Source organism: Pongo abelii, chromosome 4 (genome assembly GCF_028885655.2).
Source record: "Pongo abelii isolate AG06213 chromosome 4, NHGRI_mPonAbe1-v2.0_pri, whole genome shotgun sequence".
In the NCBI taxonomy this organism is placed as follows: Eukaryota; Metazoa; Chordata; class Mammalia; order Primates; family Hominidae; genus Pongo; species Pongo abelii.
The window spans coordinates 75450740-75466786 of record NC_071989.2 but is presented as its reverse complement, the minus strand read 5'-3'; the positions used below and the strand labels follow the sequence as shown (position 1 = coordinate 75466786).

General features: G+C 38.9%; 1 long non-coding RNA gene across 1 annotated transcript in view; it reads right to left on the bottom strand.

Annotated features, from left to right (window-relative positions):
• LOC134761398 (uncharacterized) overlaps nt 1–16047 on the bottom strand; it is a 43973-nt gene that overhangs the window by 196 nt on the left and 27730 nt on the right. The window lies entirely within an intron of this gene.

The window sequence follows — 16047 nt, the reverse complement described above, 5'->3', positions numbered from 1 at the left end:
ATGAAGCTGGAAATCTCTACCATACCGATGAAACTGCTAAAATGGAGTGTGAAGACCAGGATCATAGATCCTTCCTGGTCACGCAGCCCACAGGGAAGGCTCATAGCACCCAGGCAGGATTAGGTGGCCATGAGGAGTGGTAGAAGAGGAGTTGATAGAAAGTACCGCAGAAAGCACTGTCTTCTTCTGGCTTATTAGACCAGGGGATGGGTGGCTGCAGGCTTTACAAGAGAGCACTCTGTGGGACTGTGGTTCCTGGCAGTGGTACCCAGCGTCCTTATGGCTTCACAGTCAGTTATCGGGGGTGTCGCAATTGTTAAGGGCTTCATTCTCCCTTGCATTTGGTTACAGTTTTTTGAATAGAAGAGAAAGACATAGCAGAATGTATACTCTGGGGATTTCAAGAAATCCTGGGTACTTTCAAGGAAGGGTACCCCCATGAGTTAGGAAGGAGAAAACGCTTGCTGATTTGGAAGTTTTCTCTCCTTTTCCCACTCCAACATATTCTCTCTCTCTCTATTTGTATGCAGTTATATATCAGACATACTCAGAGTGTGTGAAATTTTATATGAAAGGAATTAAAGCCCTTGGAATTTAGAAAGCATTTTGTTCTGTGTTGGTTAAGATGTTTTAATTAATCTGATTTTATAAGTAATTTTTTTCTAATTCCTAGGCCATCCATGAAATATGGTTAAGGAGCCATAACAACTATATATAAAACTTCATTAAAACTGCTTTCTTGGTGTAGCAGAATAAACCTTGTGTTGGAATCCAAAAGACTTACTTTCTACTCCTGGTTCTGTCACCAAATAGTCATGTGATACTGAATGAGTTATTTGGATTTCTAGAGGGATTGTTCTACTCATCAGTGACTCTTACTTAACCTTTAGGGTTAAGGACCCCTCTGAGAATGTGATGAAGCCAATAGACCCTCTTCCCAGAGAAGTGCATATGAACACAGAATTTTGCATACAGTTTCAAAGTTCTTGGGCTTCTCACCAAAGCCCACCTAGGACTTCACATGTGTGGGTGAACCACAGGTCAGGAACCCCTGACAAGAGAATCTCTACAGCCCCTTCTGGCTCTCATATGCTACAGCTTTGTAGACCTTCGCCAGCAGGAGAGAATGCTAAAGGATTTATTTTAGGAGAAAGAATAATAATGAAGAAAAAGAGGAGAAAAAGGAAAGGAAAAGAGAATGAGGAAAAGGAGAAGTTATATTTCTAGTAACTTGAAAAACACCTAAAAAATCCAGCCTTTAAGTGAACACAAGTGAATTAGATGCAATATAATTGAATTCCATGTTATAAAAGAAAATGCAATGTAACATTTTAACTTATTGTAAAGTTATATCCTCTTGGAAACAATAAAATAATTCACACTAAATAAAATAAAGGAAAATGGAAGCAAAAAGCATTTACCATAAATAAATGATTATCTCAAAATGTGATTACTCAGAATTTTATGACAATTGAATTAATCTTTACATTCTTTAATCATCTGGTTTCTGTGACTCGACTCATAAATCTTTTGAGAAAATAAACTTAGCCTACAGATTTTTAGTTCTACAAGAACACATCACTACCTCCATTTTTAAAAATGCAATTTTAGCAACTCAGTATAGGTATTCAATTTAAAAGATTTAATTAGCTTTACATGAATGTCTTGAGCCAAGACCCAAGCAGAATGCAACCTCTTTCGAGTGGATGAGACATAGAAGCTGGAGCTCAGCAGAGGGAGTACTGGGCTCTAGCCCTCAGGGTGGGGTTCAAAGCAAGGCACTTGCCCTATCTGGGGCTCACTTGCCCTATCTGGGGCTCAGTTGTTCCCTCTGCAAAACAAAGGTGTTGAGCAAGATAACCTCTGGGATCATCTCTGCTCTACTTGTACATCTAGTCTCCTTTCATCACAATCCCCAATGTGCTAGCATCAATTAACAAAAAGAGCCCAAAACAATTTCCTTCCAAACACAGATACCTGTGCATTTGTGGATCTAAATATATGAAAGGTCCAAATTGGAGCAGGGAAAGTGCAAGTAAAATAAAACCTGACCTTATGACCATTCCCCAAACATGCGTTCATTCTTTTTTTTTTTATATGGAATCTCGCTCCGTTGCCCAGGCTGGAGTGCAGTGGCGTGCTCTCAGCTCACTGCAACCTCCGCCTCCTGGGTTCAAGTGATTCTCCTGCCTCAGCCTCCCGAGTAGCTGCGACTATAGGGGTGTGCCACCATGCCCAGCTAATTTTTTGTACTCTTAGTAGAGATGGGGTTTCATCGTGTTAGTTATGATGGTCTCAATCTCCTGACCTCGTGATCCACCCCCCTTGGCCTCCCAAAGTGCTGGGATTACAGTGTGAGCCACTACGCTCAGTCCCCAAACATGCTTTCTAACCACTGTTAGGTTTTCCCAGAAAGGCAAGAAAGAACAAGGGGAAAAAAGAAGGTATATGTTAACACACACAAACGTTATCAATGAGCAATTATTAAGTACTAATTTGCCCTTAATATTGTGCTAGAAGAAAATAAGTTAAATAGTTTCCTGACTTTAGGAAATTATAATCTCAAGTGAGCAACAGCAAACTAGGGAAACATAGATACATTTATTCTAAGAAGATTCATTGCACAGATGAGTGATGGCACACTAGGGGGGCCAGGTGGGTGATGTCGAAGTGTGAAGCCAGCTAAGTCTGACCTCCAGGGAGTGGTGGGGACTACGGAAAAAATAAAACATTTTGTTAGCCAAAATAAAGATGTCTGCAGGTGAAAACTGACGCACAGGCCAGATTCAGTTTGCAACTCTGATTTAGAGGCTCAGAGAAGTGCTTCTTGAGGTATCCAGCTATTTAATGGCAGAGCAAAAATTCCAACTAAGGCCATTTTATTCCCAAACAGTGCTTTCTCCACTGTGCCACAGCTTCCTTTTATCAAAGGTCTGTGAAGGTTCCCTTCACAACAGATGTTGGTGTCATCCATGAAAGGCTGACTTGAACCCATTTCTCTGACTCATGAATCAATTTCCTCTGAAAGACAGTGATATCAGCCACGTGTCACTCCCCGAAGGAGAAAAAGCAAGTAGTAGTTTATGGAAGACAAAAAGCACCCTGTCATTATCCAAATTGGGCACCTTTTTTGTGGGTACAGAGAGAAGAGGCTAGGAAGAGAGCCCTAGGATGCTGAAGGACAAGTGGCATCTGGTGGATTTCTTAAAATCCACTGAAGTGTGTTTGACATGCTTTGTGCTTTAGCATCCAGAACACCGTGTAGCTGTTAACGTTCAAGGTTTATTCTCCTTTTTATTGCTTCTATTTTATGCCATTTAATTTCTCCAATTTTCAGCCTGGTTCAGGTGCAATAATGAAATTCTGGGTCGGGGTAATTTTTACACATGATTAGAAAGCTGAAAGGATAGTGCCTTTCCAAAGAAGAATTGTTCACACGAAGTAATTAGCCAGCAGTTCCTAGTTTCTAAATATTCTCATTAAAAACTCTCTTCCTGCCAAAATGGGACTTGCTCTGGAATTTGGACCTTCACGGTTCCCATTTGTGGGTTTGGGGATAAGCAGAGGTGCCACCACCTTTCATTTGCCATGAATGAGACTTCGTAGTTGGAGTGAGGTTTTCATCAGCAAGCCCTGCTGGAAACCTTTCTGTGTGAGCGCGCACCTGCCAGACATCCAGATCAAAAATCCACAGGCTTTATTTAACTCTCCCTGGAAGGAGGTATAAAGGTTACAAAATAATGAGGAAGATCTCTGTTGAGCAGGAACCCAAGGGTCACAACCTCTTTGTTAAAACTGACAAAAGAGTTGGAAGATAAACTCTACAAGGAACAGAATCAGGGCTATTTAATCTGCTGAAGGGGAAGCTGGAAGAGAACAAAATCACAGAATTCATGCATATGAAGGAATAATTTAATAGAGGATGCTGAGCAGCTGTTTCCTGATTCCTCTGAGAACAGGTAAGAAATGGGCTGTAAGAGCAGCAGCAGGATTTGCAGGTATTTGAGATGTTGGAAAGAATGAACATTGAGACTTAGGAAATTTGAGTTCTGATTTCTGCTCCACTCCTAGCTAGGTGACTAGCCTCTGAGCCTCTGTTTTCTCAGAATTAGAATGGGATAGCAAACTCTCATGTAGTGACATAGGATTACTATGATTAAAAAGCAATGATAGGCACAAAATTGCATTTAAAAGAATGTTAGCAAAATTTCAGGAACTATTACCTCAGCTTTAACAAATTACAGGTGAAGGGTTTGATAGCATTTTCAAAAATACTGCACTAACTTACCTGGTGACCTCATTGGGTAGAATGTATTCAGCCCCATACATACATTTATTTCTCAAAAGCAAAATAGATGATCATGTATGACTGTGTATATATGTGTCTTTGAGGGTATAAAGGGTCATTGCTATGTTCTGAATGTTTGAGTGCCCCCAAAATTTATACATTGAAACCCAGTCACCAATATGATGGCATTAAGAGGTGGAGGTTTGGGGAGGTAATCAAATCATAAGGGCAGAGCCTTCATGAGTGGAATTAGTGCCCTTATAAAAGACGCCCCTGAATCCCAGCACTTTGGGAGGCCAAGGCAGGTGGATCACAACGTCAGGAGTTTGAGACCAGCCTGGACAACATGGTGAAACCCTGTCTCTACTAAAAATACAAAAATTAGCCAAGTGTGGCGGCGGGCACCTGTAATCCCAGCTACTCAGGAGGCTAAGGCAGGAGAATTCCTTGAACCCCGGAGGCGGAGGTCACAGTGAGCCGAGATTGCACCACTGCACTCCAGCCTGGATGACAGAGCAAGACTCTATCACGGGGTGGGGGGTGCAGGCGATGGGGGGCAGGGAAGAGGCCCCTGATAACTGCCTTGCCCCACCCACCATGTGAGGACACAACTTGAAGGCACCATCTACAAACCAGAAAAAAGGCCCTTATCAGACACTGAAAGTGGCAGAGCCTTGATCTTGGACTTCCTGGTTTAAAGAACTGTGAGAAATAAACTTCTGTTGTTTATAAGCCACCAATTTATGGTAGTTTATTATAGCAACCCAAACAGACTAAGATAGTTGTGATAATGCTACTTTAAAAATTCTATTTGCAGCCAGGCACGGTGTTGCACGCCTATAATCCTAGCACTTTGAGGGGCTGAGACAGGCAGATCGCTTGAGTCCAGGAGTTCAAGACCAGCCTGGGCAACATGGTGAAACCCATCTCTACAAAAAATACAAAAATTAGCTGGGCATTGTGGTGCACACCTGTAGTCCCAGCTATTCGGGAGGCTGAGGTGAGAGGATCACCTGAGTCTGGGAGGTCTAGGCTTTGGTGAGCTGTGATCACGCCACTGCACTCCAGCCTGGGTCACAGAGTGAGACCTTGTCTCAAAAGAAAAAACAAATTATATTTGCAAGAGGCTGATCTAGGCCTAAAATCAAAGTAACAGCTTACAAAATGCTGAAGCATATGAGAGAATAACTTGATTAATGGGTCTTATTACTGAATACCAACTCCCAGAACTTTGTTAACATGGGGTTTTCACAATTCTTGCAAAGCCACCAAATATATATCCCAGCAGCTGATATTTTTTATATCTGGAAAACCCCAAGAATCAATGGGAAAACTACTAGAAATCGCAGTAAAATAGTAGATTATAAAATTAAGAGGTTTCATATATAGAAACAAAAATCAGTTAAGTAGAAGAAAATGCCCCCATCTATGACATCAAAATATGAAATAAAATACCTATGTGCAAATGTAATAAGAAATGCCCAAAACCTCTATGAGGAAAACTACAAAATACCCCTTAAAGTTCCAAAAGCATACTTGAAGAAATTCAGAGACATATGTTTTGGCATATCAGATCTTATGAAGATAATATATACACAAAACACACTCCCAGTATAAAATACAGATTTGACTTATGATGGGGTTTCTCCAGATAAACCTATTGTAATTTGAAAATATTGTAAGTCAAAAACGGATATTTTGTCTCGTCACCAGGAAATGGAGAGAAAATAAAACAAAAATAAAAATGAATGTTTTGTAGACATGATGAGATGCAAAAACACAAATCACAATATCCAAAAAACACTGGCAACACAGTAGTACAGTGTAGAGTATGGAGTGTTTACCCTCATAATCACATGGCTGACTGGGCGCTTCAGCTCATTGCATATTGCTAGTCTAGGAGATCAAAATTCAAAGTTAGAAGTACTGTTTCTACTGAATGTGTATTGCTTTCACACCATTGTAAAGTCAAAAAATGTAAGTTGAACCACTGTAATCCAGGGACCATCTGTATCATCATAATTTTTTTCTGGCACAAAGCAAGTTTATTACAAGGTTCATTTGGAAAGCAAACAAGCAAGAATAACCAGCAGAAAAAAAACTAAAAAAGTAAAACAATTTGGGGAGTACAGTACTTTTTTCATTATAAAGCCTCCATAATGAAAAACAGCGTCGTATCAGCACACAACTAGAGAAACAAATGGAACAGAATAGAAAACCAACTTAGAACTAACTGCACATGGGAATTTGGTACATTATAAAGCAGGCATCTCAAATCAGTAGGAAAAGATAGTAAGTGCAGAGAGGATAACTAGATAGCCATATGAAAGATATAAAATTGGATACATTTCTCCCACCACACACTATGTTAAAACCTAAATGGATTAGAGGCTTAAATGTAAAACAAATCTATACAAATACCATAAGAAAACATTGGTAAATTGCTCCAGAATTACAGAGAGGGAAAATTTTTCTCACTGTGACTCAAAATCCAGAAAAAGTGAGAGAACAGATTGATCACCCAACTGGTACCCACTGAGCACTATAACTGCTACCCAAGGGACATTTATCAAAAACATTTACAGGCAAAAATGTTTTAGTTGCTGCTATGCGAAGCAATGGATAACAGTTGGGGCAAACAATAGACTAACAAAAAAGCTTAGAAGAAAAGGCTGAGGAATTATATGTATTGGGGAATAAGGTCTTCAAAAAGCTCCAACATATTTCTAGTAATCTAGAAGACCACACACAAACAGGACGGGGCACGTGTTCCAAAAAGACCTAAACACACCTTAAGCTCTTGCCTCTGACTGACTTTCCTCTCTGCACAAGCAGAAAGTGAGGACTAAAACAGAGCTGTTTATTGAAGTTGTACCCCAACACACACATAGTGCCCCTCTACAAAGACTGGGAGTTTTTTTATTTCAAAACATGTAAGGAACTCTGTATCCAACCATTAGCTGAACACTAAGGTAACAGAACATACACTTTTGTGGTCACAAGTGATAAAAATACAGACTTTTAAAAAATTAGTTCAGGAAAACCACTAAAAACAGTAACTGCAACATGTAGAAACAAGAAACTGTGGGAAAGATGAAGAGTCTGATTTCCAGAATCCTCACATTATAATATTAAAAATTTCCAGTGTCCAACAAAAAAATTATGAAGTATGCAAAGAAACAAGAAAGTATGGTCCATACACAGTGGGGAATATATCAATAGAAATTGTCCCTGAGGTAGCTCAGCACCTAGAAAAAGATTTTGAATCAGCTGTTTAAATATCTTTAAGGAGCTAAGGAAAACCATGCATAAAGAACTAAATGAAAGCATGAAAATAACATCTTGCCAATTAAAGAATATCAATAAAGAGATAGAAATTATTAAAAGGAACCAAATCGAAATTCTGGAGTTAAAAAGTACAATAATGAAACTTAAAGTTTTACAATGGAGGTTCAACAGCAAATGATTTCAAACAAAAGAAAAAATCAGTAAACTGGAAGATAGGTCAATTGAGATTACCCAATCTAAAGAACAGAAAGAAAAAGGAAAGAGTCTGAGAAACATTTTGGACACCATCAAGCATATCAATAAATGCATAATAGGAGTATCAGGAGAGAGATGAAAGGAAAGACAGAATAATTGAAACAATATTGGCCAAAAACTTCCTAAATTTGTTGAGAAACATTGATCTCCACATCTAAGAAGCCAACAAGTCCAATTAAGATAAACTCAAAGAGATATATACTAAGACACAAATCAAACACATCATTGTTGAAAGTTGAAGAGTAAATCTTGAAAACAAGAAAGAAGCAACTCACCACATACAAGGTGTTCTAAATAAAACAATTTCTCATTAGACCATGGAGGCCAGAAGGCAGTGGGATGATGTATTCAAAGTACTAAAAGAAAAAAATGTCAACCAAGAATTCTAGCCAAATTATCTTTCAAAAAGAAAAGAAAAATTAGGATATTTTTAAATGGTGCCCTAAAAAATATATATTTAACACACAAAACAGCAGTAATTGAAGAATTAAGGAATAAAAATAGATAATCCAACTAGAAAGCAAATAGAAAAATGGCAGAAGGGTATCTTTCCTTATTAATAATTACATTAAATGTAAAGATTAAACTATTGAATGGAAAGGCAGAGGTTGGCAGAATGGATACTAAAAAGCATGATACACCCATTTGCTATATACAAGAGATTCACTTAGTTTGAAAGGCAAACACAGGTTGAAAGTCAAAAGACAGAAAAACATATTATTTGCAAACAGAGTCAAAATGAGTATACTAGTATCAGACAGAATAGACTTCAAGACCAAAAGTGTCACAGTGACAAAGGACTTTACATAATGGGAATATGATCAATACATCAATACAATGTAACAATTATAAGCATATACGTATATAACAATGGTGACCTAAAACACAAAAAACAAAAATTGACAGAATTAAAAGGAAAAATCAATGGTTCAACAATAGTTGGAAACTTTCCTACCTCACTTTTAATAATAGAATGACTTGGCAGAAGACCAATAGAGAAAAAAATGACTAGAACAACAGTATAAGTCAACTAGATTTAAACTGATATCTATGAAACATTTTGCTCAGAAACAGCAAAATACACATTTTTCTCAAGAGTACATGGATTATTCTCAAGGATAGACCATATTTTAGGCCACAAAACAGATTCAGTAAATTTTAAAATATTGAAATTATACAAAACATGCTCCCCAACCACAATGGAATAAAACTGAAAATCAACAATAGAAGGAAATTTGAAGAATTCACAAATATGTGGAAATTAAATACCATACTTCTAAAGAACCAATGAGTCAAGGAAGAAATCTCAAGAAAAATTAGAAAATACATTGAGATGAATGAAAACAAAAATACAATAGCAAAACCTATGAGATGCAGCAGAAGCAGTGCTCACATGGTAATTCATGGCTTTAAAGTCCTGCTTTTCAAAAGGGTAAGATCTCAAATGAACAGCTTAATTTTCTACTTTAAGGAACTAGAAAAAGAAAAGCAAAATAAGCCCAAAGCAAGAAGGAAGCCAGTAATAAAGATTAAATCAGGCATAAACAAAGTAGAACATAGAAAAACAACAGAGACAATCAATGACCAAAAATTAGTTCTTTAAAAATACCAAGAAATTGAAAAACTTTTAGCTAGACTGATGAAGAAAAAGAGAACACCAAAATCAGTAACGAAAGAGGACACATTGCTAACAACCTTACAGAAATAAAAAGGACTATAAAATGATATTATGAATAATCATATGTCGGCAAATTAGATAAATGAGAAAATTTCTAGAAACACACAAACTACCATAACTAACTCAAGAAGAAATAGAAAATCTGAATAGACCTATAACAAGTAAAGAGATTTAATCAGTAATCAAAGTATTTCCAACAAGGTCAGGACTAAATGTCTTCACTGACTAATTCTACAAAATGTTTAAGAAGAATTAACACCAATCTTTCTCAAACTCTTCCAAAGAATAGAAGAGGGTGGAACACTTTCCAACTCTTTCTATAAGGCCAAAGTAACAAAGACAGACAAAGACACTACAAAAAAAGATAACTACCAACCAATGTCTCTTATGCATACACATGCAAAAATCCTCAATGAAATACTGGAAAGCTGAATCCAACAGCATATGGAAAGGATTATACATCATGGTCAAGTGGGATGTATCCCAGGAATAAAGGTTGGTTCAACATCCAAAAAAAAAATCAATACATTAATATCAATTGAATAAAATTGATAATTTGTAATACATTATATAATTGTAATCCATTATATCAATTGAATAAAAAACAAAAATAACATAACCATATCAATGAATTCAGAAGAAGCATTTAACAAAATTCAGCACCCTTTCACGATTTAAAAAAAAAACAATAAACTAAAAATAGACAAGAACTTCCTCAACCTAATAAAGGACATCTATAAAAACCTACACCATCATCATACTTAATGGTAAAAGACTGAAAACATCCCCCTATAATCAGGAAGAAGATAGGGATAGCCATACTTATATTTAATACAGTAGTGTAATGGAAGTCCTAGCCAGGGCAATTGGGCAAGAAAAGTGAATAAAAGGCATTCACTTTAGAAAAGAAGTAAAGCTATATCTCTGTTCAGCGATGAAGTGATCTCATATTAAAAATCCTTGATACACGATGAACATATAAAAAGCAACTGTGTTTCTATATACTAGCAAGGAACAAACTTAAAATAAGATTAAGAAAACAATTACATTTTTTGTGAATTTTACCTGAATTTTTAAAAAAGAAAAATAGGCTAGAGAGCTATATAAACACACAGTTCACAGTGAAAAGAATGCAAAATGGCTCTTAAATATATAGAAAACACACTCAATTTATAATAAGAGGAATGCTGGGGGGGAGGAGCCAAGATGGCCGAATAGGAACAGCTCTGGTCTACAGCTCCCAGAATGAGCGACGCAGAAGACGGGTGATTTCTGCATTTCCATCTGAGGTACCGTGTTCATCTCACTAGGGAGTGCCAGACAGTGGGCGCAGGTCAGTGGGTGAGTGCACCGTGCGCCAGCCGAAGCAGGGGCGAGGCATTGCCTCACTCGGGAAGCGCAAGGGGTCAGGGAGTTCCCTTTCCAGGGGTGACAGACGGCACCTGGAAAATCGGGCCACTCCCACCCGAATACTGTGCTTTTCCGACGGGCTTAGGAAACGGTGCCCCAGGAGAGTATAGCCCGCACCTGGCTCAGAGGGTCCTACGCCCACGGAGTCTCGCTGATTGCTAGCACAGCAGTCTGAGATCAAACAGCAAGTCGGCAGCGAGGCTGGGGGAGGGGCGCCCGCCATTGCCCAGGCTCGCTTAGGTAAACAAAGCAGCCGGGAAGGTTGAACTGGGTGGAGCCCACCACAGCTCAAGGAGGCCTGCCTGCCTCTGTAGGCTCCACCTCTTGGGGCAGGGCACAGACAAACAAAAAGACAGCAGTAACCTCTGCAGACTTAAATGTCCCTGTCTGACAGCTTTGAGGAGAGCAGTGGTTCTCCCAGCACGCAGCTGGAGATCTGAGAACGGGCAGACTGCCTCATCAAGTGGGTCCCTGACCCCTGACTCCCGAGCAGCCTAACTGGGAGGCACCCCCCAGCAGGGGCAGACTGACACCTCACACGGCCAGCCAGGTACTCCAACAGACCTGCAGCTGAGGGTCCTGTCTGTTAGAAGGAAAACTAACAGAAAGGACATCCACACCAAAAACCCATCTGTACATCACCATCATCAAAGACCAAAAGTAGATAAAACCACAAAGATGGGGAAAAAACAGAGCAGAAAAACTGGAAACTCTACAAAGCAGTGTACCTCTCCTCCTCCAAAGGAACGCAGTTCCTCACCAGCAACGGAACAAAGCTGGACGGAGAATGACTTTGACGAGCTGAGAGAAGAAGGCTTCAGACGATCAAATTAGTCCGAGCTACGGGAGGATATTCAAACCAAAGGCAAAGAAGTTGAAAACTTTGAAAAAAATTTAGAAGAATGTATAACTAGAATAACCAATACAGAGAAGTGCTTAAAGGAGCTGATGGAGCTGAAAACCAAGGCTCGAGAACTACTTGAAGAATGCAGAAGCCTCAGGAGCCGATGCGATCAAATGGAAGAAAGGGTATCAGCCCTGGAAGATGAAATGAATGAAATGAAGCGAGAAGGGAAGTTTAGAGAAAAAAGAATAAAAAGAAACGAGCAAAGCCTCCAAGAAATGTGGGACTATGTGAAAAGACCAAATCTATGTCTGACTGGTGTACCTGAAAGTGACGGGGAGAATGGAACCAAGTTGGAAAACACTCTGCAGGATATTATCCAGGAGAACTTCCCCAATCTAGCAAGGCAGGCCAACATTCAGATTCAGGAAATACAGAGAACGCCACAAAGATACTCCTTGAGAAGAGCAACTCCAAGACACATAATTGTCAGATTCACCAAAGTTGAAATGAAGGAAAAAATGTTAAGGGCAGCCAGAGAGAAAGGTCGGGTTACCATCAAAGGGAAGCCCATCAGACTAACAGCGGATCTCTCGGCAGAAACCCTACAAGCCAGAAGAGAGTGGGGGCCAATATTCAACATTCTTAAAGAAAAGAATTTTCAACCTAGAATTTCATATCCAGCCAAACTAAGCTTCATAAGTGAAGGAGAAATAAAATACTTTACAGACAAGCAAATGCTGAGAGATTTTGTCACCACCAGGCCTGCCCTAAAAGAGCTCCTGAAGGAAGCGCTAAACATGGAAAGGCACAACCGGTACCAGCCACTGCAAAATCATGCCAAAATGTAAAGACCATCGAGACTAGGAAGAGACTGCATCAACTAACGAGCAAAATAACCAGCTAACATCATAATGACAGGATCAAATTCACACATAACAATATTAACTTTAAATGTAAATGGACTAAGTGCTCCAATTAAAAGACACAGACTGGCAAATTGGATAAAGACTCAAGACCCATCAGTGTGCTGTATTCAGGAAACCCATCTCACGTGCAGAGACACACATAGGCTCAAAATAAAAGGATGGAGGAAGATCTACCAAGCAAATGGAAAACAAAAAAAGGCAGGGGTTGCAATCCTAGTCTCTGATAAAACAGACTTTAAACCAACAAAGATCAAAAGAGACAAAGAAGGCCATTACATAATGGTAAAGGGATTAATTCAACAAGAAGAGCTAACTATCCTAAATATATATGCACCCAATACAGGAGCACCCAGATTCATAAAGCAAGTCCTGAGTGACCTACAAAGAGACTTAGACTCCCACACATTAATAATGGGAGACTTTAACACCCCACTGTCAACATTAGACAGATCAACGAGACAGAAAGTCAACAAGGATACCCAGGAATTGAACTCAGCTCTGCACCAAGCGGACCTAATAGACATCTACAGAACTCTCCACCCCAAATCAACAGAATATACATTCTTTTCAGCACCACACCACACCTATTCCAAAATTGACCACATACTTGGAAGTAAAGCTCTCCTCAATAAATGTAAAAGAAGAGAAATTATAACAAACTATCTCTCAGATCACAGTGCAATCAAGCTAGAACTCAGGATTAAGAATCTCACTCAAAACCACTCAACTACATGGAAACAGAACAACCTGCTCCTGAATGACTACTGGGTACATAACGAAATGAAGGCAGAAATAAAGATGTTCTTTGAAACCAACGAGAACCAAGACACAACATACCAGAATCTCTGGGATGCATTCAAAGCAGTGTGTAGAGGGAAATTTATAGCACTAAATGCCCACAAGAGAAAGCAGGAAAGATCCAAAATTGACACCCTAACATCACAATTAAAAGAACTAGAAAAGCAAGAGCAAACACATTCAAAAGCTAGCAGAAGGCAAGAAATAACTAAAATCAGAGCAGAACTGAAGGAAATAGAGACACAAAAAACCCTTCAAAAAATTAATGAATCCAGGAGCTGGTTTTTTGAAAGGATCAACAAAATTGATAGACCGCTAGCAAGATTAATAAAGAAAAAAAGAGAGAAGAATCAAATAGATGCAATAAAAAATGATAAAGGGGATATCACCACCGATCCCACAGAAATACAAACTACCATCAGAGAATACTACAAACACCCCTATGCAAATAAACTAGAAAATCTAGAAGAAATGGATAAATTCCTCAACACATACACCCTCCCAAGACTAAACCAGGAAGAAGTTGAATCTCTGAATAGACCAATAACAGGAGCTGAAATTGTGGCAATAATCAATAGCTTACCAACCAAAAAAAGTCCAGGACCAGACGGGTTCACACCCGAATTCTACCAGAGGTACAAGGAGGAACTGGTACCATTCCTTCTGAAACTATTCCAATCAATAGAAAAAGAGGGAATCCTCCCTAACTCATTTTATGAGGCCAGCATCATCCTGATACTAAAGGCTGGCAGAGACACAACCAAAAAAGAGAATTTTAGACCAATATCCTTGATGAACATTGATGCAAAAATCCTCAATAAAATACTGGCAAACAGAATCCAGCAGCACATCAAAAAGCTTATCCACCATGATCAAGTGGGCTTCATCCCTGGGATGCAAGGCTGGTTCAATATACGCAAATCAATAAATGTAATCCAGCATATAAACAGAACCAAAGACAAAAACCACATGATTATCTCAATAGATGCAGAAAAGGCCTTTGACAAAATTCAACAACGCTTCATGCCAAAAACTCTCAATAAATTAGGTATTGATGGGACGTATCTCAAAATAATAAGAGCTATCTATGACAAACCCACAGCCAATATCATACTGAATGGACAAAAACTGGAAGCATTGCCTTTGAAAACTGGCACAAGACAGGGATGCCCTCTCTCACCACTTCTATTCAACATAGTGTTGGAAGTTCTGGCCAGGGCAATTAGGCAGGAGAAGGAAATCAAGGGTATTCAATTAGGAAAAGAGGAAGTCAAATTGTCCCTGTTTGCAGATGACATGATTGTATATCTAGAAAACCCCATCGTCTCAGCCCAAAATCTCCTTAAGCTGATAAGCAACTTCAGCAAAGTCTCAGGATACAAAATCAATGTACAAAAATCACAAGCATTCTTATACATCAATAACAGACAAACAGAGAGCCAAATCATGAGTGAACTCCCATTCACAATTGCTTCAAAGAGAATAAATACCTAGGAATCCAACTTACAAGGGATGTGAAGGACCTCTTCAAGGAGAACTACAAACCACTGCTCAAGGAAATAAAAGAGGATACAAACAAATGGAAGAACATTCCATGCTCATGGGTAGGAAGAATCAATATCGTGAAAATGGCCATACTGCCCAAGGTAATTTACAGATTCAATGCCATCCCCATCAAGCTACCAATCACTTTCTTCACAGAATTGGAAAAAACTACTTTAAAGTTCATATGGAACCAAAAAAGAGCCCGCGTCGCCAAGTCAATCCTAAGCCAAAAGAACAAAGCTGGAGGCATCACACTACCTGACTTCAAACTATACTACAAGGCTACAGTAACCAAAACAGCATGGTACTGGTACCAAAATAGAGATATAGATCAATGGAACAGAACAGAGCCGTCAGAAATAATGCCACATATCTACAAGTATCTGATCTTTGACAAACCTGACAAAAACAAGAAATGGGGAAAGGATTCCCTATTTAATAAACGGTGCTGGGAAAACTGGCTAGCCATATGTAGAAAGCTGAAACTGGATCCATTCCTTACACCTTATACAAAAATCAATTCAAGATGGATTAAAGACTTACATGTTAGACCTAAAACCATAAAAACCCTAGAAGAAAACCTAGGCATTACCATTCAGGACATAGGCATGGGCAAGGACTTCATGTCTAAAACACCAAAAGCAATGGCCACAAAAGCCAAAACTGACAAATGGGATCTAATTAAACTCAACAGCTTCTGCACAGCAAAAGAAACTACCATCAGAGTGAACAGGCAACCTACAAAATGGGAGAAAATTTTCGCAACCTACTCATCTGACAAAGGGCTAATATCCAGAATCTACAATGAACTCCAAAAAATTTACGAGAAAAAAACAAACAACCCCATCAAAAAGTGGGCAAAGGACATGAACAGACACTTCTCAAAAGAAGACATTTATGCAGCCAAAAAACACATGAAAAAATGCTTATCGTCACTGGCCATCAGAGAAATGCAAATCAAAACCACAATGAGATACCATCTCACACCAGTTAGAATGGCAATCATTAAAAA